The 15,044-nt window shown below is 40.0% G+C and overlaps 2 protein-coding genes across 2 annotated transcripts in view; one reads left to right on the top strand and one right to left on the bottom strand.

The window, feature by feature from the left end:
• LOC146670440 (N-acetyltransferase 8-like) overlaps positions 1-15,044 on the bottom strand; it is an 850,360-nt gene that overhangs the window by 375,353 nt on the left and 459,963 nt on the right. The gene's annotated exons all lie outside the window — the stretch shown is intronic.
• tafa3a (TAFA chemokine like family member 3a) overlaps positions 4,882-15,044 on the top strand; it is a 114,191-nt gene continuing 104,028 nt past the window's right edge. The window contains exon 1 of the mRNA XM_085408032.1: positions 4,882-5,287. The gene's annotated coding sequence lies outside the window, so the exon portion shown is untranslated. The remainder of the gene's footprint in view (positions 5,288-15,044) is intronic.

Here is a 15,044-nt window from a genome sequence, read left to right as displayed (position 1 = left end):
ATGCAAAATAAATTCTTTTCAATCAGATCCACACTGCAAAATTTTGATTTAAGCAAGGTTTTCATCTTGTCTTGTCTAACGTTTTGGTTTGAATAAGGAGGAACTGAAGGAAAATACGCCTGCTTATTTTACTCAGGTACTGGCTCACTCGTCCGTATCACGGGAAGAGGAGGAAAGACTAAAATTACGACTTCAATATAATATTCCTATGTAAATTTTAAAGTGTAATAATATTTTAATTTTCTTTTACATTTTGTTTTAGTGCAGCTTTATTTGACAGCTAAATTTAGTAAAGATTTTCCATTTTTTATACTTTTACCTCCTCCTTCGTACAATTTCTGAAGAACGCTGTACTTCTGCTTCTCCATAGCTACTTTACAAACTATGCTTTTATGTTAAATGGTACCTGATGCACTTGAAATTCAATTCAGTTAAAGTTTATTTATACGGCACCAGTTCCCAACAACAGTTGCCCCAAGGCACTTATATTGTAAGGTAGAGATCGTGCAACAACAGAGACAATAATAATACAATACAATAGTCCCTTTTGACAGGAAGAAACTTCCAGCAGAACCAGGCTCAGGGAGGAGCAGCCATCTGCTGTGACTGGTTGGGGTGAGGTGAGGAAGACAAGTCAAAGAGACGCTGTGGAAGAGAGCCAGAGATTAATAATAACAAATGATTACATAAATGCAGTTAACCTGTTTCAGATTCTTGCGAGTTGTTTGTAGTTTCTGTTGCTGAGTATTTCCAGTACATAAACATTAATCTTTTTTTAAACTTTAAAATAAAGTCCTTTTTGTCCTTTGAGGCAAAAAAACGAGAAATGTTGTTTCCACTTTTATGTCTGTACTTGATTATGTTGATGTGATTTATATTCATGTGTCCTCAAAATAGTAATATATTTTGGATTCTGTCTATTGTGGACCAATGAGATTCATTACAAATTACAAAGTATTTATAAGTATCTTGTGGTTTGGGTGGTGTGCGTTCCTATGTCATAGACTGAGACCACTGGTGTATTTGTTTTTTGAAGCTAATTTTGGTTTGGTTTCATCTTATATACAGCCTTACATTCAGATATTATGTTAATCAAAAAGGTTATTATCTCAGGTACCAGATTTAATTCATTCGGTCTCTCCCAAAACTTCAAACTGATTTTGGAAAAGTTGTGTTTAAATTTGAAGCTCCTGCCTCCTGCAATCAGCAGCTACAACTAAAACTCAAGGAACTGGTCTGTCACATATTGAATTTAAGGAATAAATGACTTTTAAATGACTTGGATGCAGTTACTTCATGCAACTTATGATTGTACTGCTGTTCTCATTGGCCAGGACACTCTTGAAAAAGAGATTTTACAGGTTAAAAAAATCGAATCTTCTCATACAATATGTTTTTCAGCAGAACAGGTACTTTTGAAGTGTATAAACATTTGTCCGTAATACTAAATGCTTCATATAAGAATGATTTTGAACGCAATACTTTCATTTATAAGTAGCAAATTTTAAGGCCAGCATATGATGATGTGCTAAGTAATCACTATGAGCCTGAAGCTCAGGCTACATTGCTCAATGCTTCTAGTCAAGCAGTTTTTCTATTCTTGGCTCTATTCTTGACAATATCCCTAATATTGTCATGCACACAGCACCTTCACCTACCTGTCATTAAAGCTGGTGCTTCGAGGGCAGTCATTGAGAATAAAGTTTAAAGAAAGGATGGAGGGAATGGCACATTTCAGACATTAAATCAGACAGTATGAAATGGGTGAAAAAAAACTGTGAATGCGGAAAAGCTACTCTAGCAGTTTCCAATAACAAAAACACTGAAGTAGAAATGAACATAATGACACCCCTATAAGGAAAGAATCTGAATTTCCTGAGAGAAAAAAAGCTTGAGTCAGAGTTTATAAATGTGCTACTTTCACTTCTCTTTGAAGTCGTTAAAAACCAGCCTGCAATTAATTTTTGCTCAGTAAAGTTTCGGTAATCTCTAAAAAGCCAAAACCTCAAAGCAAAAGACTTTTGATACACTTGCCATCTACAAGATAGCTTTGCTTCTTTCAGAACTGACCTAGACGATAAAGCTGTGTAACACTGTGATTTGACACTGCCCTGTTTTTGTTTCTAAAAGGTGTACACTCACTGTTCACTTTAAATTGAGCTCATATATTTTGACTTTATGTGGACATTATTCCTTTGTTGTTACAGCAGTGCACTATCGGGATCTGAGAGAGTTAGTGAAGTTGGAAACTCCATTAGCAGGAGCCACTGATGAAAACCCATCAAAGGCTCAGCAATTGCGATTGAGGTCAGGGGAAAGACCTGGCAGAGAAACCACACAAAGCCATAAAGCCTAAGGTAGCTGCCGCTCATCGAGCATCAGCACTTGAGGAAGAATAACTGTGTCGTTGTCTGCAGACCTGTTGAATTAAAGGGGGCATTAACTGCTGCTTCCGCTGCATTATTGATGGAGAGCTCCATTCCCGAGGCCGTAATGCCTCCTATTTTTTCCCTTGCAATTTTCTGGTAGACATCTCACTGTCTTCAAACACACTTTCGTGCTGAAAGAGAGCGAGGGTTCAGGCAGAGTGCTTGCACTGTTCCCCGCAGGTTGCTTTTATTTTAAGCTGAACCACCACAATCAGTGTCGAACCACGAAGCCTCCACAACTGAAAATAATCGCAGCATGACAAGCATGGGATGATTGGGGTTATGCAAGGTGCCACCTACAGTAACAAGACCTAAAAAGGTAGTCAGGCTTCCTCAGAGAGGTTGCAAATCACATGACAGCTCAAGTGCAGCAGATATCCGTTTCTCCGTGTGTTTTGACCTCAAAGAGACAAAACCAGAGACTGTTATTAGATTTTGATGCCAAATTCTCACTAACTGGAATTTACCTCATGAGTCACCTCAGCTCCCACCTGCAGTACATTTGTTGTAGAGCTCCCTAACAAAGGCTCACACTGCTGGCTTTATCTGCTCTCACACAGCTTGAGACACCTTACCTCCCGGCTGACCTCATCCTGTCATATGATTTAATGAGCGAAGCCGTGTCACAAACTACAGTGGCAGAGGTGTGACAGGATAGGTCTATACAATGCATAGAAGATTAATGAGGCCATCTCCTCCTTCAATGTGTGTGAGAAACGCAGCTTGAGGAGGAAAGAAACTTGATGACTTTAGAAATTATATGATATAAATGACGCACACAGAATCAAAATAACAGCTCCTCTATTTATATTCAGTTATGAAGCGATGCGAAGCCTGTCTCTGGTCTACATACACTATCTGGGTTGAATTTTATAGCTCGGCAGTGATAATGGTATGACATTTTTCTTGTACACTATCCATGGGTTTTTGTGTGTAGTGCCCTTTGATTTTACTTTGTGCTTTTGTGCTGGTGTTTATGGAGTCTTCTGTGAAGTAGATGGCTTTGGCTTCATGATGACAACACTCTCGGAGGGCGGTCCAAAATCAATCAAATACAAGTCCAAATGCTTGCATCCCATCTCCTACAGGCTATTTCAAAGGTTGGTATTGATTATTCCACCCATTCTTGCCATTCAGGGGGGGCCGACGAAAGAGCATGCTTGAGAAATGGAGAGATGATAATGAAATTAAAGGAGGGGAGGCTTTTGTAGCCTGGACACTAATGCATGGGGAGAGTGGAAGCTGAATGTCAAAGACACAAAAATGTGTTATCGTAAACTCGATGAGTATTCACGAGCCTAATTCATGTCATAACGCTGAAGTTCTTCAGAGTGGCTCGTTCGCACCAATTGTATGTGTGGGTGGTGTGTTTGGATAGGGTAAGGGAAGGGGTTTTGATAAGAGGGGAGTCTTTTTTGTGAGAACTGAGGAGGCGCTTCATCTTGTTCTTATCCTCTGATTCTATTTTGGACTTTTTTAGAAAGAAGAAATCTTCTAGGTTACAACAAAAGATGGTGTTCATGTGTTTCACAGAGGTGTGAAAAACCCTTCAGCACACAGCTGTCTTCCTTTTTTGTGTTCACTTGCATTTAGTGGCTCTAATGAAGATTTCAATAGCCTATTAACCCTCTTTTTTTAAGAATAAAAGGAAGAACATAAGAAAGAAAGTCAGGTGACATCGCAGGACAACATCAGACCTTAAAGGAAGAGAATTTAATTTTCCTATTTTTTTTTAACAATAATTTATTCACAGCTCTGAAACTCATGGAGGAAAAGTGGATAAATAATAAATTGTTCAAAGTTGTCATTAATAAAAGTATCGAGTGCCTAAATTGCCATCATTGAGGCCTACTGGCACCACTGTTTATAAGATGTTAGGGAGCGTATTGCCATTTCTTCATAACTTAAGTCTATATTAAAATAAAAGTATTAAAATATATGTATACTTCTTCACTTCAAAAAAATTTCACACAGTCCCTAAATCTTTTCTTGGGTCCACCCACTGACCGAAAATAGCTCAAAGCGCATCTTCTAAAATCATGCGGCATGATAAACTGGTTGTGTCTCAATATGAAATATGCCTTACTATAAAAACATCCTTTCGATAAAACATCTTAAATAAACCAATCAGCATAAAAAGCTGCAAACAAATGGCTGCAAGTGGCACTGGCGTAATTAGTGACTCATCTGATTCAGTTTTTATTTCATTGCTGTAGTTTGCTCGCTACTGCTGCATTCAAGAGGGCACGACCATCCAGTTACCAACGTCTGAAGCTTTCTGATAAAGGTCCTCCCCGTCGCCACCGGAGACTCCAATCCAACAGAACCGCTGGATGGCGCTAAAACACCAGCGCTGCATCAGGAGGCTCCACACGCGCTGTGATGAATCCGGCTGCTCTCTCATCACTCGGACAGCTCAGATCCATTTCTCCAACTGCGAGAAAACGTTGCCAAACACCCATCTGCAACCAGTATGTTGAAGGGGGATTGTAAAAATCCACTGCATCCTTGAATTCAGAAAGTATGAGTGACGGTCCGGCGTGTTGTCCAGCTGCCGTGGAGCTCTGGCGGATGGGAAGTTGTGAGTCAGAGGCGGAGGACCAGTAACTTTTATAGACTTTCAAGTCCACCGCCTCCAAGTATCCAGCAGCCCCACTTTAGACTCATTTCTCTCAGGGATTGTGCGTCTGGAGAGCTTAACATTAGACCAGTGTTTTAGGTTATGTGTTGTCCAGGGCGTCTTGTAGCGACAAGGAAATGCCATTTGCCTAAAGAAGAGGCTTCCGTTTTTTTGTGGCTGGCAATGGAGAATAAATGAAAGGGACAGTTCCCGGGATTAACTGAAAGAACAACGGCAGGTAGGTTGGAATTAGAGTTTATAATTTGTTATTCCTATCTGTGGAAGTGGATATATGTATATTTATATATCTATATGTATATCTATCTATCTCTCTATAAATGATTGCAATTAATATTCTGAATTTCTAATGCTTAACAACTCATGTGCGACTGTGAAATGGCAGCAAAATCTACGATTGACTATGATAAATAGCTTTTTACAAATCATCAGGCAGCAATGGGCTACTGGAAACTCATGACTTTAGGTGGCGTACAGGCGTAGCCGCAGGCTGGCAAATGTTCAACTTTATGTTCTCAAGATTCAGTGAATATTAGATGTGGGCATCAACATGAATCCATCACTGACAGTTCCGATTGGACAAAAAGTTTCCCCTCTGAGAGATCTGCCCATGTGCACAAAGGCACGAAAGGAACTCCCTTCTATGTGAAAATGTATGCAAGCAACATGCTACTGTTTTAAGTAGTATCTATCTATCTATCTATCTATCTATCTATCTATCTATCTATCTATCTATCTATCTATCTATCTATCTATCTATCTCGGACCCCCAAATCTCCATATTCCACATCACTGGTACCTTGGCAAAGGTAACTCTAAAACATAAACGTTGCTCCCTGCAGTGCAAAGTTAAATGTAGAGCTGAATTCACAGCAGGTGCAAGTGTGCTTCCCTTTAACCCCAACATAAGAGAAAAGCAGCTCCAGCTATAAACAGCTTGTTTGTGACTTCAGCAAAGTACAGTGGTGTTATCTCATTGTATTATATTGCAAACACGCAGAAGGAGTCCCTAATGAGAACTGGCTCATGTGTTTGGTGTCAGCTGTTGCACGCAGACTGTAGATATTTATTATTATGCCTGCACGCCACTGTGAATATATTCCTTTCTTGCAGCCTTGACTTTCCACTCTCCCTCTCCTAATTTGTTTCATACGCTCTCCTTTTTTTTTTTAAATCCACCTCAGTCTATCTACTTGTTCACCTTGTTCTTTCATTTGCCCTTCATCCTCTTGACAAGTGTTGTGTGGTCAGCTTTTTTTTTCTTCCCCTCAATTAGTGCTATCATCGCATTTCATCCTGCAGAATATGGGGATGGTAATAACCTTACACTCCTATTGCGGGGTGATACAATTCTGCTGTGATTAATTGAAGTCCCCTCAGAGAGTCAGAGGAGGTGTAGATCTTCCCTTTCACACTCACTGACAGGCAACCCATTATATTGTTTTATAGATCGCCGTCAGTAGCCCTTGAAGCTGCCTGCGGCCCACTGTTGTTCTGGAGGGTTTTATTGTGCAGCGTTATTGGCTGGTAATGCTGACAGGCAGAGCAAAGGCCACCGTGGGATTAAGGGAGATGGGATCCCTGTGACAGTTCCACTGTATTTGACAGTAAACTGGAAACTTGGAAGAAAAAGATTTGCTCGCTCTGCAGTGGTAGTTGTAAAAAAGAAAGAAGGAGATGAAGAAAAAAAAGTGGGGATTTGTTATGAAGTCACGTTCACCATAACATTGGCTTACTTCACATCTGCACAGAGTACTCTAACAAGTGGTGAAACAAAAACGGGCCGTTGGTATGCAACAAAACACACTTTAGTAATGCCAAATAAGTAGCTTGTACAGGTAAGACAGATTAGCCTGCAATTTCTATAAAGCTTCCATTAGACAGACATTGCAACAAACAACAGTGCCTGAAAAAGGCAGAGTATAGACTGAGGCTTGAAGAGAGTACTTGATATGCATGAGCCACCAGGTGATTTCCAAAGGAAGAGAACACCATGGATAAGAGGCTTGTGTCTAGTTTTAAGGAGCCACCCCAGGCAGTATTTGTGTTCTCTGCCAGCTTCCTGCTCACTCTGTCAGATCAATAGGGCATAATAGAAGAGTGCGGATTGTGTTTGCAGGCATGAGACAAAATAATACAAGCATTGTATTGTTTTTTCACCTCGTACATGTGTTGTGTAGTTGTACAATTAAGATTGCCTGTTTGTACTGCACATCTTCTATTTTTTTGCATTTCCTGATGTTTGAGCATGTCAAGCATGTCCGCATGTGCACGTTACATATACATTTGACAGCCCAGTGCTTTGACACCGAGAGCATTGCAGAGCAGCACCACGACTTAACCATAAAATCTGGGGTATTGCATCATTCCACACATTCTCTATTCACCACCAGCCCTGCAGATTTGGTTTAGCGGAACAATAAAAAGTCAGCCATCTATCTACATGATTACACCCGATTTCAGCACCTCAAGATTCGGTGCTCAGCGGTGTCCATAGGCTAATGTGTTTAGAAAGCACAGTTTGTTCCACCTATCAAAGCGCCAGCTCGAGCTGCTGGGGTGAATCCATCGGGTGTTTAAAGGGAAATTCAAAGCACCACCATAGCGAACGAAGTGCAGCATTGTGACGCTTGCATGCGGCTCTGTCATGTACAGTGGAGGAGGAGGAGGACGAGAGGACAGCACATCCCATGTTTTATAGATGCCATTTAAAGGTGCATGCCTGGGATGGGCTGGCTGAAATGAACTGTAACAACAGACTAAACACCAAGACAATAAACTAACAAATTGGTTTTCTGGAAGCCAGCAGTGTCCCACTCACTCGCCTGGGCTGATGTGTGGCGAGCTGTTTTTTTTTTTGTTTTTTTTCCCTGAGAGATTAGGCTGTGAGCACAACTCCATCTCTTATTTATTCATGCTGATTTGCTGTGTGCATGTTTGGCTGTGGGTGTGTGTGAGAAAGGGAGACGGGGAGCAAGAGAGCACGCGTGTGTGTGCAGTTGAAGTGTAGCGGTGTTTGTAAAAAAAGTGGGTGTTTTCCGGAGCATTTATATGAATGGTGTGTGTGGGGGGCGCATCGTGCTTGTGTGTACAGGCTTCAGCATCGCCTACTGCTTGATTAAAATTGTGTTGTGCGTGTTGTGAGGTCATTGCAATATATCAGCTCCCTCTGTTGTTTGTTCAGTATACATGACTGAAGTAGAGACACTCATAAGGTTCACCTGACAGTCTTGGAAAAGCTAGATCTACTTGTCATCTGTTTAAACAAATTTTTTAAACTTTGAGATTGAATCATTTGATAGATTTTTTTTGGCATCATTGTTTTCTCTCTGGATGTCTAGGTATTCAATTTCACGATTTGGATACATTTTTTGTTCATAACTATTAAACAAAAATCTGCACCATGTCAGCTTGGGTGCCTTTCATCCCTCTCACTCACAGCAGGAATCATCATGCTTGACTTCATGTTATTATTTCTTTGTAGCTAGAATAGCACCTTGAGAAAAATGTATAGACAGTTATTATTAAAAAGTTAGAAAGGAATCATGTTTGGTTAATTCTTAAAAAACCAATGCAGGTTTGAATCATTTGCATTGTATCCACAAAGATAAGATAAGATAAGATAAGATAAGATAAGATAAGATAAGATAAGATAAGACTTTATTAATCCCACAACGGGGAAATTAGTTATAGAGTTATAGAGTCTAACTGCTGTTGGGATGAATGATCTGCGAAAGCGCTCCTTCCTGCAGCGAGGGTGTTTCAGTCTCTGACTAAAGGAGCTGCTCAGCCCACTCACATACTCATGCAGTGGGTGATGTGGGTTGTTCATGATGGATGTCAGCTTTACTAACATCCTCCTATCGCCAACCATCTCCACAGACTCCAGGGGACATCCCAGCACGGAGCTAGACCTCCGCACCAGTTTGTCAATCCTGCTCCTGTCCCTGTCCGTGCATCCACCCCCACAGCAGGCCACTGCATAGAAAAGGGCAGATGCTACCACAGTGTCATAGAATGTCCTTATTAACTGCAGACTCTGAAGGACTTCAGTCTCCTCAGCAGGTGGAGTCGACTCTGGCCCTTCTTATACAGGATGTCTGTATTTGTAGTCCAGTCCAGTTTATTGTTGAGTTTTACAGTTAAAGTTTTACAGAACAAAAGTTCGACACCCTGAAAGAGCTCTGCTGTGACAAACAACAGTGATTCTTTCCTCTATAAGATAACTACAGAGTTTCCCACCTCCCCTGTCATTAACATCAGCACAAAAACTGTGCCAGGAGCTTCGTTATGTGGGTATCTATGGCTGAGCAGGTAGGTTAGTACTTTTGTTCATATAGCGTATGTTCCCTAATTTTGGTAGGTTAAATCATTCACTTCTTCAGTGACGTGCATTTATGCCACATAAGACTTTGTTTACAGTAGAGCAAGTGGACATTTTTTGCATTCTGTGATGATCCACAGAGAGACATTTTTTAAAATTAGAATTAAATACACATTTTCACAGTTGAATGCCTTTTTAAATATTTAATACAATTGAAACTATTAATTAAAGTCCTAATCTACAGTACTGTATATTACCGCTTTGTGATTTGAGTTCTTTCTCCCCTGCAAAATTTCTGTTCTGGGAGTGGCAATACTCTCACTGTACTGTTCAGTGAGTGACATGCTGCTGTTTCTAAGTGGTCATTTTACCTATAAAGCTGAAATCACAACACAGCCATAATCTTTAGCTCATAGGTAATTTTGTGATTTTGTGAGATGATGCCATGGCTATAAAGTCTGTCTGTGCTGCCTGATTCTTCACGTATGCTGCTGCTGAAGGTCCAGAGCACAGAAGCAGTCAGGATGGCCCGGTATTGGAACAGCCTTACACTGTTGGGAGAGCTCTGTTATAGCTTTAGTCACCCCCAGCTGTGGTGTCCCATCTTTATATCATTAAAACAAAGGGAACCATCAAGTAGAGGTACTTTTTGGATAATTTAGCTGCAAATCTCAAGATGTATCTGAGTAAAACACATGTACTGTTTATGATTTGTTGAAGCTGACAATAAAGCTTTTGAGACAACTAACAGTTTAGATTTTTGCACCTTGTTCACTTAACTGTTACAGTTTTTGGAGTTTTCATACCTTGTTTGATCATCTTTATCCCCTCTCACATTCATCTGGTCAAGTTGAAAACTCGTGGTGTTAATTACTTATGTATGACACTTTTAAATGGATTCTTTCAACATGGAACCGGCGCAGTCTCCTGACAGCTTGTTGTACATGGATTTTCTAAGACCCAATGGTTCAGTCCACTCAGTGAAGACGCTTAGTATAGAGCAGAGGTAATACATGACTCTTCCTGGGTAATTCTCCAGCTGACTCTCAAAGTCTTGAAGACACTGAGGACAATTAGGTTTGAATGGATCAGAGCCTCAGAAGGGAAATTCACTCTTCCATGGAGGTGGTTTTCAGCTTTGCCGGGCATCAGACTTTTCTACCAACAATCCTTTCTTTTGCTCTCCTTTATTCCTCCTTTTTGACGGCTCTTCTGTTGTTAGGCAGATTTTGGCAGCTCTCGCTCACAGTATTCTACCATTGGGCCTACATCTCATCAATGTCCTCCTGAGTACAGCAACAAAAAAACTAAATTCTCCAAGCCTTCAACCATCCACCTAGTGAAAAGGTTGGGGAATTGCAGATTTGAGAAACCCAAATCCTAAATTGTGGTCCTTAGGGGAGAAAGGGTGCTATCATTTTTTTGTTGGCAGACTCTTTTCTCTTGGCAGACTCTTGTGGTGCCTGAGGGTCCATAGCAGTATGTTTTTTTCCTCTCATATTTTGTATGGTGTTACTGTCAAGCTCCAAATCATGCCTGTAATCATTAGACTACAATCTGGGTAAAAATTGCAATTACAGGGTGTCGTTTCTGGCTTGTTATTTTAATTTAATTTTTTTGGTGAGAGAGCAGGATCATGGCAACCCTGTGTTATTAAGATGAAAGAAATCAGACTCAAAAAAAGAGACAATTAATGGCAAAGGTCTCTACATGCGCATCATGCGGGAAGGCTGATTTAGGCTTTCTTTTCCAAAATTGAAAGTTGCACTGGTTCCTGCTCTGGTTTTCTTACATGAATTTAGAGCTCATACTTTCTTTTTCTCCTACCCCTCATTATGTAAAAATGCAATTTTGTGACCTGACATGAAGTCCGGTCAGGTTTTTCCATGATGAGAGCCCAACAGTGGAAGAGGTGAGGACTTCTTCAAAGCAGGCTTCTATTTTCAGAATGCCCTTAAATATTGTGCAGAAGCCAGCAGCCAAACCTTGGTGTAATGAACAAAATGAAATGTGGGTACTTGTGTTTTCTTTGCACTATGACAGAATTAGCTCAGAGGTAACTCCGGTTCATGTTCCTCTTTCATCCATTCAAACACGCCTCCTCTTTCAGTCAGTTACGTACATGAACAATAAATACTTCACATTTCATTTTTAATTATTCTTTTGCAGTTTCGCCTTTCAGTTGCATTTGGGTAACCGATGACTAATGAATGAAGCAGACTTGTGTATGTGTGAGAGAGGAAATGGGGAACGTTTGGAAGCATGAGCCAGGATTGTCAGGCGGAGGGTCAGATGGGCTTATTAGTGCTTCTCCTGGTGGTGGGAGACAAAACAATTACCTGTAAAAACTGTTATGTAAAAGCCAGACTTTTAAAATGTTTTTAAATGATATAGCAATGATTAACTGTTTTCATTAACTAAAGAAATTAGAATTTAGAAGAAATTGTAAAGGCATGGATGACAAAATTGTGAGAAAGTACACCCACTACTGTTTGAATACCCGAGCTTAACAGATACTTTATCAGCTCTTCACTTGAAGCTAACTTTTAATGTAACCTTCACATTTACTGCCGCTTCTTCATTTAAAGCGGTAATGTCGAGCATCTTTTTAATTCATCTGATAATGTTAAAGCTGAAGCTGCTGCATACACAATGTCTTGACAGTGTGGAGGAATATTTCACTGTAGAGTTTAATATTTGAAGTTCAGTGCTATTTGGCATCGAATGGTTCATTTTACTGTTGAAGTGTCAGACCTGAATATCGGTACCGGCTACCACATTTCTGAGATTGTATTGTTGCTTCATTATTTTTACAAGCTCTGCATGTGTGGGCATCCCAATTCTTTGTCTAAACTCTTTGTTTTTGTTTTGACAGAGCTTTCAGGAGTCAGTTTTAAAAGTACAAAAATTGAGCCGCTTATCTTCCATTGATTTTACTTTCTAATTTGGCTACAGTTTGAATCATGTTTTCAACATATAATTTGTTTGTTTCTTTGATGCTATTGATGCTTCATTATTGTTACTTCTTTACTTTTTTCCTTGGTATGTTTTTCTTTTTTTAAAGAAAATGACAGAATACATATGTTTCTTTTCAAATCAAGCTCTTGTAGTCTAATAAAATTAAGATTAGACTATGTATAATAATGTAGGCTCCATTTAATCAGTAGTTTCAATAGTCATGAAACTCTGAAATGTGCGACACAAACTAGAAAATGAAAACATTTGCCTTCCAAGTAACATGTTGGCTGCAGGAGTGAGGCACAGCTTATTAATATGGACCCCTAATATGGACTACTGCATCAATCTGCTGGTGACCAAAGCAATCGCAAGTAGCAGTTCCCTCTTTGCAACTGATTTTTTTCAAGCCAGTGGTTGTTGACAGCTTATCGCCCACGGGTCTCTAGGCCTGTGTGACTGGACCCTTAAGCATTAATAAATAAAAATATGAAATTAAATTCATGGCATCACTTGCTATGAAGTAACTGACATCTCTGATCATCTCAGGACTACATACCCTGTTGTTAAATATTACTTTACACTAGTTTTTGCTCACAGATTTGTATTAAATCTTTCTGTTTTTCACAGTGCCTATGCCGTGGCTTGTTACCTTGTTGGTTTGTAAAGAGTCTGTGGAGATGACAGACAGGCAGAAAGAGACACTGTTGCAATGTTACATGAATTGATCTCTTTACAGAAATGTAATTACTGCTACTGTGAAGGACGTCACATGCTAGTTACATAAATTCCTACAACACTGCATCTTTTCGACACATGACTTTCTTAAAGCGCAAAGCTCTGCCCATGTGACCTCAGACATACATGCTGTTATGTAGATAAACAGATGCTCAATTAGAAGAATTTTGCGTTGAATTCAGAATCTGTGATTGATGATTTTAAGATTTTAAGCTTAAGTGGCAGTCATAATAATAATAATAATAATAATAATAATAATGGGAATATAATATAAATGTTCTGTATGAAGCAGTAGGAAATTTAGAGAAGCCCTCTGTAAAATCAGAAATCAAATAGAAATTAGTTTTACCCTGGTGACAGTGTAAACAAACCATTATATGCATTAAAAAAAGGGAAGGGAATTTATGAGCCTCCATAAACAATCATATGTTCTTTGTTCTGCCAGAGAATCTCTTGGGCAGTACTATTCTGAAGTGTTCACCCCCAATCTGCCATAAACAGAGTAAACTTCCAGAACGGCTGGTTAATCAGTGTGCTAACTTGACTCTAAAGTTCGCACTTCTGTTAAGATTCAAGAATTAAACATGTTTGCATGTGGATTCCATTTCCGGTTGGAAAATCACATTAAATGTTGAGAAAACTCACAAAATCTAATTCGAGTAAAAACATCACTGATCTTATTCCTGTTTTTAAGGGATTCAACTGGATACAAGAATTTGTAATGATGGGCCTTGTACCATTTTAGAAAGAGTGGCACGATGCTGCCCAGACCCTTTGTGTCTGTGTGAAGATTCAAGCTTAGGGTCTCTTGTAGATTCATTCATTTCATCCACCCATTTTCTCAGTCGCTTATTCAATTTTGTGTCACAGGAGGTGCTGGAGCCTTTCCCAGCTGACCTGTTTCCCAGATACATCAGTCTATCACAGCACCAACTCTATCTCTTGTAGATCCTCTTATCGTTTTCCTCTTGTGGCCACTCTTGTATCTGTACTGCACATGGACGCTTTCCTGCAATACAGTTCTTGTGCTTAGATGGATGTTCCTTTTCTACACCAGTATCAATTTTCAAATACAAGGCAGAATTATAAAGGATGGATTGAAAATGCATTTTATTTCCTATCCCTGTGCGCTCTCCTTGCACTCTTGTCTTTCCTTCAAATACACATCGTATTCACATGCACACACAACAACTGCTTCACCGCAATGTGTGGGGTGACTAATTTCTCCTGGGCTTTGGACATAGGTGTGTGTGTGTGTGTGTGTGTGTGTGTGTGTGTGTGTGTGTGTGTGTGTGTGTGTGTGTGTGTGTGTGAGTGAGTGAGTGAGTGAGTGAGTGAGAGAGAGAGAGAGAGAGAGAGAGAGAGAGAGAGGGTGAGAAGGAGAAAATGAAAGAGGAGAAGCAGTGGTCCACTGGCAGCTCAGAAGAAGCCGCCCACACCCAACAAGCCTGATACCACCTCTTGTGTCATCCCTTAGCTGACAGTCTGTCTGTTCTGCCTCATAAACCAGTGCATGCCCAGAGCACCCTAAATGCGTATAGCCTCTATGGGACCATATCAATTTGATCACTGTTTACTCCCCAGCTTCACATACTGGAGACAAATCACAATCAATGCACAAGACAAATTGAAGTGTGCAGTTTTTGCATCCAATTTGAGCTATCTCTGCTGGATTCTGTAGAGTGGAACGGCTGCCAATCACTAGGGCTTTGTTTACTCTCTGTGTCCTGCTGACAACTGGCTGGTACAAAATATCAGCTGCTGTAATGTCACACACTGTGCCTTTGTACAGTTTGATAAACACTGAACTGAAATAGGCCATATGGCACTAAAATCCGTGATGCATGTTGTGCACATACAGTTATAAGAGAAAACAACAGCGCTGTAACGCTAATAGTCATTTAGATTTATTTTCGATTTATCACCAGAGAAAGCTTTTTAGAAACTATGTGTTTAAAAT

Source organism: Rhamphochromis longiceps, linkage group LG5, assembly GCF_057381845.1.
Source record: "Rhamphochromis longiceps isolate RC_006_pf linkage group LG5, R_longiceps_female_GT1.1, whole genome shotgun sequence".
Lineage (NCBI taxonomy): Eukaryota > Metazoa > Chordata > Actinopteri > Cichliformes > Cichlidae > Rhamphochromis > Rhamphochromis longiceps.
Note: the sequence above shows the minus strand (reverse complement) of the source record. Positions and strands in the feature narration are given on the sequence as shown.